Here is an 8,255-nt window from a genome sequence, read left to right on the forward strand (position 1 = left end):
CGATGTCACGATGCCGATGGATGTGGAGTTGGGTGGGTTGCTGGTGAGTCAGATTTGAACATTAGGCTATTGGAACTCAATAGGCGTCATCGATGGCAGCCAGCCACAGCTTTCAAGTTTTAATAAAACGCACAGAAGAAAGCTGTCCCCATTCATTCTCCGAACAAAACACGCTTTGTTCATTGGTCAGGGTGGTGGTGGATGCTAAAAGGAGAGCTTTGTCATGCGCAGGGAATGTGAATGTCATCCTCCCTTCCCTACCTGGCGACTGGGCTTCATTTTGGCAGGTGCAGGGAAATAATGTCATCTCGGTGTGGGGTATGTTGTCACGGAAACCCATCTTAGGGTCTTGAAAAATTGCTCCTCACTCAGTTCTGATCATGCGTTTTTCTTTTCACTTGACAAAATGGAAAGCCATGCATATTCAGCAGTTTTGTTCAGATGGTGGTATAGTAAGGGTTTTCAAGCTGTTATTAATTACACATGCAAAGTCTTCAAATCAAGAGCCCTGCTTCAAGGACCATAACATATCCTGTGGGACTTTTAATGTCAGATGCCTGGAGACTCCCTCTTGAACCTGGGCGCACCTGAGCATTTATTGGACATGCCACTTCATTGTTCAATGTACAGGCTCACTCATATGTTTGTACAAATGAAAGGCTCTTTTGTTCTGCCACTGTTTGTTAGGGATGTTGGAGTTAGCTTGTTGCAAAGACTGAATCACATTCAATTAATAAAAGTGCTTTATATCTATTTGGACCTTAATGAAGAAATTTACCAATTTCTAAACCCCAAATGGCTGTGTTTTGTATTTACTCTTAGTCCATCTAGGTGAGGTAAGAGTTGGTTTGTGTCTTGTTAACAAAATCTACTCAGTTATTGTTTGCATCTGGCTAAGCCAGCTTGAAGCACATGACCGATTCCTGGCAGATCACAGCACTGCCCATGAACATGTTTTTTCTGGGACAACTGGCTTCCCAGGGCTACCGAGAACTCTTCTAATAGGCACTGAACTGTTTCTAAATGTGGCTGCCTTCACCATGTGGCCTCGGTTTTCTTCCCAGTGACGTTAAAATCCTTCCGACTTTCTGGGGTCAAAGATCTCCGTTAGGAGTAAGTGTAGAGCTTGTGCTTTGACCAAGTTCCCATTAGCATTTGAAGCCTTTTAAAGTTATCTCCTGCACTTATGACTCACAGGTTTACAATGAGTCGTCTGTTTTTCAGAGGCATATGAGGGAATTGAAAGTAGACCCAGAAAGGGCGATGAAAGAGGAAAGGAGATTTTCAGTCCAAGAATTTTATAGAAACATGATTCTGGGGCTCAGAAAGATTAAACACACACACACACACACTTCGTGGCCAAGTACACAGTCCAGTGCATTTACTTAACTGTTTTGTGACTGTTCTCTGTAGTATTAGGAAAATGTTCACATGTTTAAGTACCCTTTGCCCCCTAAAAATAAACTTTTCTTAGAGCAGTTTTAGGCTTATGGCAAATTGAGAAGAACAGAGTTCCCATATACCCCACACATGCCCAGACTCCCCCATTATCAAATCCTCCCGAGTGGCCCATGGGGCACAACTGACGAACCTACATTGATTCACCATTCCCCTAAGTCCATAGTTTGCATTGCAGCTCACTCTGGCGTATGTGCAGTTGGATAAATGTATAATGACGTGCCCATCATTACAGAGGCATACAGAGCGTAGCCCAATGCCCTGGAAGTCCTCTCTTCCACCTGTTCATCCTCCCAACCCCAAGCCCCTGGCAACCACTGATCTGTTTATTGTCTCCACAGTTCGGCCTTTTCCCGAAAGTCATACAGGGGGAACAGGGTTTGTAGCCCTTGCAGCCTGGCTGCTTTCACCCATGCATTTACATCTTCTCAGTTCATTTCTTTCTAGCGCTGAGTAACGTTCCATTGTCTGGGTAAACCACACGTTTAAGTACTTTTGTTGTTGTTCATCTTCACCCGGGGGTATTTTTCCATTGATTTTTGGAGAGAGTAGAAGGGAGGGGGAGAGACAGAGAGAGAGGAACATCGATGTGAGGGAGACACATCGATTGGTTGCCTTCCGCAGGTGCCTGCAACCAAGGTACGTGCTCTTGATGGGAATTGAACTGGGACCCTTCGGTCCGAGGGCCAACGCTCTAACCACTGAACAATCTGGCTAGGGCACATTTAAGTACTTTTAAAGTTCTTCACACCGTAGTGTCTCAAGTGATCTTGTACTGGGTTTCCCAAATGGGCAAAATCAACTTAGTGTGTCAATACCATGTGTCATCATCGTGTACGACGAAACCATAGAGTTTTGAAACCTGTGGTTCTACAGCTGTGTATGTGTGGGGTCACAGGGCAAAGGGAGCGCCAGGGGCAACACCTGGTACATCATACAGCTGTGGTTCTCCTGTTTCTCGCTGACTGACTCCGGCTGTCTTCGAGGTGTTGTATGGCCCGGGTACCAAACCCAGCCCTGCCTGGGAAGAGTGAGCAGTGGGCTCAGCACTGCCCTGCCAACTTTTCTGGTGGCTTCTTTAAAACAAACAAACAAAAAAACCCACTGAAATTCGCCTAACATTAAAGTGTGTAATTCAATGACATTTAGTACAGTGCACAACCACCACCAAAACATTTTCAGCAGCCCACCTCCAGCCCCATACTTCACCCCTCCCTGCCCCTCAGCACCTGGCAGCCACCAGTCTCCCTCTTGTTCTTCGGATCTGCTTCCTCTAGATCAGTGATGGCGAACCTCTGACACGTGTGTCAGAGGTGACACGCAAACTCATTTTTTTGGTTGATTTTTCTTTGTTAAGTGGCATTTAAATACATAAAATAAATATCTAAAATATAAGTGTTTTACTATGGTTGCAAATATCAAAAAATTTCTATAGGTGACACAGCACCAGAGTTAAGTTAGGGTTTTTCAAAATGCTGACACGCCGAGCTCAAAAGGTTCGCCATCACTGCTCTAGCTATTTCCTATAAACGGAACCATATACTATGCGCCGGCTGTGTCTGGCTTCTTTCACTTCCATCATGTTTCCAAGGCTCATCCAACATAGCAGGTGTCACTGCTTTGTTCCCCCCACCCGCCCCCTTTAATATCTTTATTGATTTTAGAGGTGGAGGAGGGGAGAGAGAGAAGGAGAAACATCGATGTGAGAGCAGAACGTTGATGGGCTGCCTCCCGCACATCCCTTATCCGGGATCAAGCCTGCAACCCGGGCACGTGAAGAGAACCGGGAGTAGAACCGGCAACCTTTCAGTGCACGGGCCGTCGCTCAACCAACTGAGCCACGCCGGCCAGGCGTGTGCTTTTGTTCCTTTCAGTGGAAGAATAACTGTATGTTTACACCATATTTTGTTTATGCCTCACCCACAGATGACTATTTGGCCATGCCCACCTTTGGGCCAGCACAAGTAATGCTGCTGTGACCGCTGGTTCACGGGTTTTTGTGTGGACGTATGTTTTCATTCTCTTGGATGTGGAATTGCTGAGTCATGGGAATTCAGTTTAACTTGTTGAGGAACTGCCCGGTGCCGTCTTAAATGTTCCCGATTGCACAGCCGCATCTGGCAAGACTACCCCTTCGGAACCGCCCTGGCATAGAGAACTTTGCCATCTTCCATCACGAGAGCCATCGGAGCAGCCTGGTGGCAACAGAGCTGGATTGAGGGCAAGATCCGGCCTCTGCCTGCCTCCACTCAGCTCATCTGGACCCTACTCGGCTCTCCTGGGGCTCCCACTGAGCCTGGAAAGTGAGGAGGGGGTGGCCGCAGCTCAGCCCCTCTGCGTGGACCCTCTTTGGAGAAGGTGCTGTGAGCTCAGAAACAGTCCTCAGATGTCCTGTGGGTCCTGTTTACTTGTACGCACAGCGCTGCCTACAGCAGCAAGGAGGGGACGCTGCCCCGCCCTGTGGAAGTGGTGGTGGTGGTGGTGGTGGTGGTGGTGTGTGTGTGGGGGTGGGGTGGGAACATTAAACAAGAAAACCTACCATTACAAACCAGGGAGGAAAAGTACAGGAAAAAGCCTATTGTAGGGACTGTAGGTGGGGGGTGGAGGGGGGTACCTCATCCTTTAAAATTATCAAGTCATTCTGCCGTTTTCTCCTGCTGAGGAGGCAGCCGGTGGGAGTCCACGCAGCGGAGTCTGAACGCTGCACGAGGCGGGTTCCCCTGTCCTGTGTCGCCCGTGATGGAGTGTGCGGCGTCTCCCTCTCTGGGCGGAATCCCCAGAGCCTTTCCGTTTTCTCTGGAAGAGTGACAGCCCTAGAGACGGAATCTTTCTCTGGCGCGAGGTCTTCTGATTTCCCGTTAGTGAGCAGGAAGGGCCAGGCTGGCTCCCAGTCAGTGGGTGGATTCCTGTGGGTGTGACTGCCCGGCCTGCTCCGCAGAACTGCCCCACCTGCCCGGAGGGCCTGAGTTCTCCCAGGTGTCCCCGAGAGAGGGTCCTCCTCTTGAGCCTGGGCTCACCTGACCAGACCTGCCCCCCAGGGGGGACACTGGAGAAAGGGAAAGTGGGCAACACCTGACAGTCACTGTCAGCTCTCGGCGGGCGGGTTTCTGTGGCCTTGTTCTCAGGGGTCCCCGGCCGAGAGGAGCAGGAAGGGAGCAGAGGCAAGAACACACGCAGCCCTTCAGGAGCGTTTTCTAAGCTATTGCCTGCATTTCTCGTTCATGTCTGAGACTGAGGGTAGGTGCCCTTGACCAGGAATCAAACCCACCCTCTGGTGTGTGGGCTGACCCTCTACCAGTGGTTCTCAACCTTCCTAAAGCCTCGACCCTTTAATACAGTTCCTCATGTTGTGGTGACCCCCAATTTCATTGTTACAAATTGAACATAATTAAAGCATAGTGATGAATCACAAAAACAATATGTAATTATATATTGAAGTATGGTAGCAATCATCTCAGGTAGAAACTATAGTTTAACTTTAACCCTGCTATTTGGCTTCTGTACTTATTTGCTTTAACAATAGAAAAATTATTTTTGATTTTCTGAATTAAAAGGCGAAAGATTTATTCGATCTGAAGAGAAACCAGAGTATGATTTTCTGAATTATATAAATCACCCCATTCGATTGAATACCCTATTGATTGTAATGAGAATAGCCCATTGGTTGTGGTCATACTGGTCTTAGAAAGCACATTTTCCTTTACCTGGGAAGGACAGCACAGTTATCCCAAGGTCAGAGGGCTCCAGTTAACACGTCCCTGTTGGCTCAGTGTTCCGGAGACCCAAAAATTGTAATTTAGATAACATGCCTAAGTTTAACCCAGGTTCCTCATTCCAGACCCGAGGGCTCTAGATAATGTGTTTCATGTCAATTCAGTGATCCAGAGACCCCAAACTGTAATTTAGATAACATGCTGCTTCTGCTTCTGTAAACTGCTTTTTGCACATCAGGTTCCTCATTCTAAACCTTGGGATGTAATCTGTTGCGGCCAAAGGTAAACTGAGTGGTGGTGGGGGTGGGGTGGGGTGGGGGGGTGAAAGGATTAAGGAAAGACAGACAAGAGAATGAAAGCTGGGTCTCGGTGGGACGCTGCTCCCTGATGAGGAGACAGCGCCAGCGCCCACAAGCCCTGTCTTTATTTTATAGCAGATGCCACGAGGCAAAGTGGGGGCGTGATCACGTTGTTTACAGCATTCTCGTGAGTTCCAACCTCACTTAACTACATGCACCCGAACTCTATCACAAGGCACATGGGGCCACGTGTTCGGACCATAGGTTCAAGCTCACAACCACAGCCGTTGGCTGTAATTGTGCTGGGGGGGCCCTGCCCTCCAGCTGGGACTTGCACGTGGCAATGAGAGGACCCTGTCCTTTCATTAGTCCGAGGCTTGGACCTGGCCAAAACACTGTAGCCACGCCCCATAGTAATCAATACCTTTGTGATCTTTGCCTATATAAGTCTGGTTTTGCGACCATCTTACTACTATGAGATTTGGGGAATGGCCCCTCATAGTCCTGGATTGCAATAAATGTGACTCTTTAATTCGACTTCTTGAGGCGTCCTTCTGTGATTCGCGGGGTACATTACAACAATATGTTTTCCGATGATCTTAGGGGACCCCTATGAAAGGGTCATGACCCACAGGTTGAGAACCGCTGCTAGCCACTGAGCAACACCAGCTGGGGCTATCAACACAGTCTTAAAACACACTTTTGGAAATATATTTCTGGAGGGAGGGGCCCAGGGACATCAGCACGTGGCTCTAGCTCATCCCCGGGTTGTCGACTCTGATGTTTGCTTTCAGTTGCAAGGCTCCATCGATGTGGTCGGATCAGTCATGACTATCCACTCAGCAACAGGGACAGAGCAGCAGATGGAGACAGGCCCCTGGCTCTGGGGCACTCAGGCAGGAGCTTCGTCATTTTAGGACGGCTTTGCACGTTATGATAAGGTTATCTTGCATTCGAATGCTTCCTCGAATACTGTCTTCACCAGTCCTGCCGAGAACGGTTCCAGGTGGAAAAGAAAAACGTCACCGTTTGCAGCTGAAGTAACACAGACACAAAATGATTTCCACGGGCCTCCTGAGCAGTCCATAGCAGAGGAAGGCCTCTGGTCCTAGACTACACTGTGGACTAGTTAAAATACAGACTCGGGCACCACCCCTGGAGCATCCCATGCAGAGGCCTGGGAGGGGCCTGGGGACATGGCTTTGTTTGTTTGGTGCTTCCTAAGGGCAGGCCCGTTAGAAATGCTGCTCCATGCTGCCTGGGACCAGATCAGCCAGAGCAGTGGTTCTGCCCAGAAATCAGGATTTTAAAAAGATTCCCAGGTGATTGTAATGTGTAGTCAAGGTTGAGAACCACTGAGCCAGAGAGAAGGAGCTGACAACTGCACCTGGTCCAGTCACTCCTGGGGGCGGGGCGGGGGCGGGGGCGGGGGCAAGGGGGGCGAGGGAGGGCTGTGCGTTGCTGAGCAGCGTCCTTGGTCTCTACTCACCACGTGCCACACACACACCTCAGCTGTGACAACCCAAACATGCCTTCAGACATTGCTAAACGTCCTCCCCGTTTGCGAACCCCTGGGCTCAGTTCCTGGGCTGAAACAAACACATCCCATGCCGTTAAAATGTAACAGAGGCCAGTTTCCATGGACAGGAACGAAGCGCTGATACTTAGGACCGCGGGGATGAACCTGGAAGTCATGGTGCTCAGCGAGAGAAGCCAGGCACAGGCCACATGTGGCCAGATTCCCTTTGGAGGAAATGCCAGAATAGAGACACCCAAAGAGACAGGGCCGATCGGTGGTGGCCAGGGCCGGGGGAGGAGAGAATGGGGAGTGACTGCTTCCTGGGCAGAGTCTCCTTTGGGGAGAAAACGGTTTGGATCTGGACAAAGCAGGTCACACAACGTTGTGAAGGTTCTCACCGTTGTGAACGGTTTACTTTAAAACGGTTAATCTATGTTGGGTGAGTTTCACCTCCAGAAAAACACGTGCCAATGTGTATGACTGTGACGGTGAGGTGGGGGCAGAGTGAGCTGTGGATGCCATGGAAGGCTGGGTGGGTATTTGAAGGAGGTTGTGACCATTGACAAGGGTAACAAGGCTGTGCCGTGCAATCGGATGGTGTTGGAAAGCAGGGTGGGTCTCGTGGGCGGGACCGCAGTGCTGCCCCCCCCCCCCCCCCCCCCCCGAACCAGGATGGTGCTGGGATCAGTGCGCGTGCGGGCCTGCTGGTTGGATGTGAGGTGTCGGGAGGCCTGACAGCAGTGCCATCAGAACCCAGCCGAGCCACCTGCTGCCTGCAGAAGGGCTGAGGCAGGTCATTTACTTTTTATTTTTTAAAAAATATGTCTTTCTTGATTTCAGAGGAAAGGAGAGGGAGATAGAAACATTAATGGTTTTTGTGGCTGCCTCCTGCACACCCCCTAGTAGGGATGCAGCCGAAACCAGGCATGTGTCCTGACCAGGAATCAAACCCTGACCTCCTGGGTCATAGGCTGACGCTAACCACTGAACCACCGGCAGGGTGAGGCGGGCCATTTAAACATCCTGCGCTGAGTTCCTCTCCTCTCTAGAAAGGGGCAGGCTGATCCTTCCAACTCCAAACGTCTGTGCTGGGAAATGGGCAGATGCAGGGGGAAGCTCTGAAACATGCTGGGACACGCTGGCACATTCAGGGGCAGGCTCCTGGCGAGCTGGGAACCCTCTTAGAGAAGGCGTGGCCCCTAGGAGCCAGTGCCATTCGCAAGTCCCCACACACTTCACAGGTGGGCCACAGGGTGCGCCGGCCTC

The sequence above is a fragment of the Myotis myotis genome, unplaced genomic scaffold (assembly GCF_014108235.1).
Source record: "Myotis myotis isolate mMyoMyo1 unplaced genomic scaffold, mMyoMyo1.p scaffold_m19_p_5, whole genome shotgun sequence".
NCBI lineage: Eukaryota > Metazoa > Chordata > Mammalia > Chiroptera > Vespertilionidae > Myotis > Myotis myotis.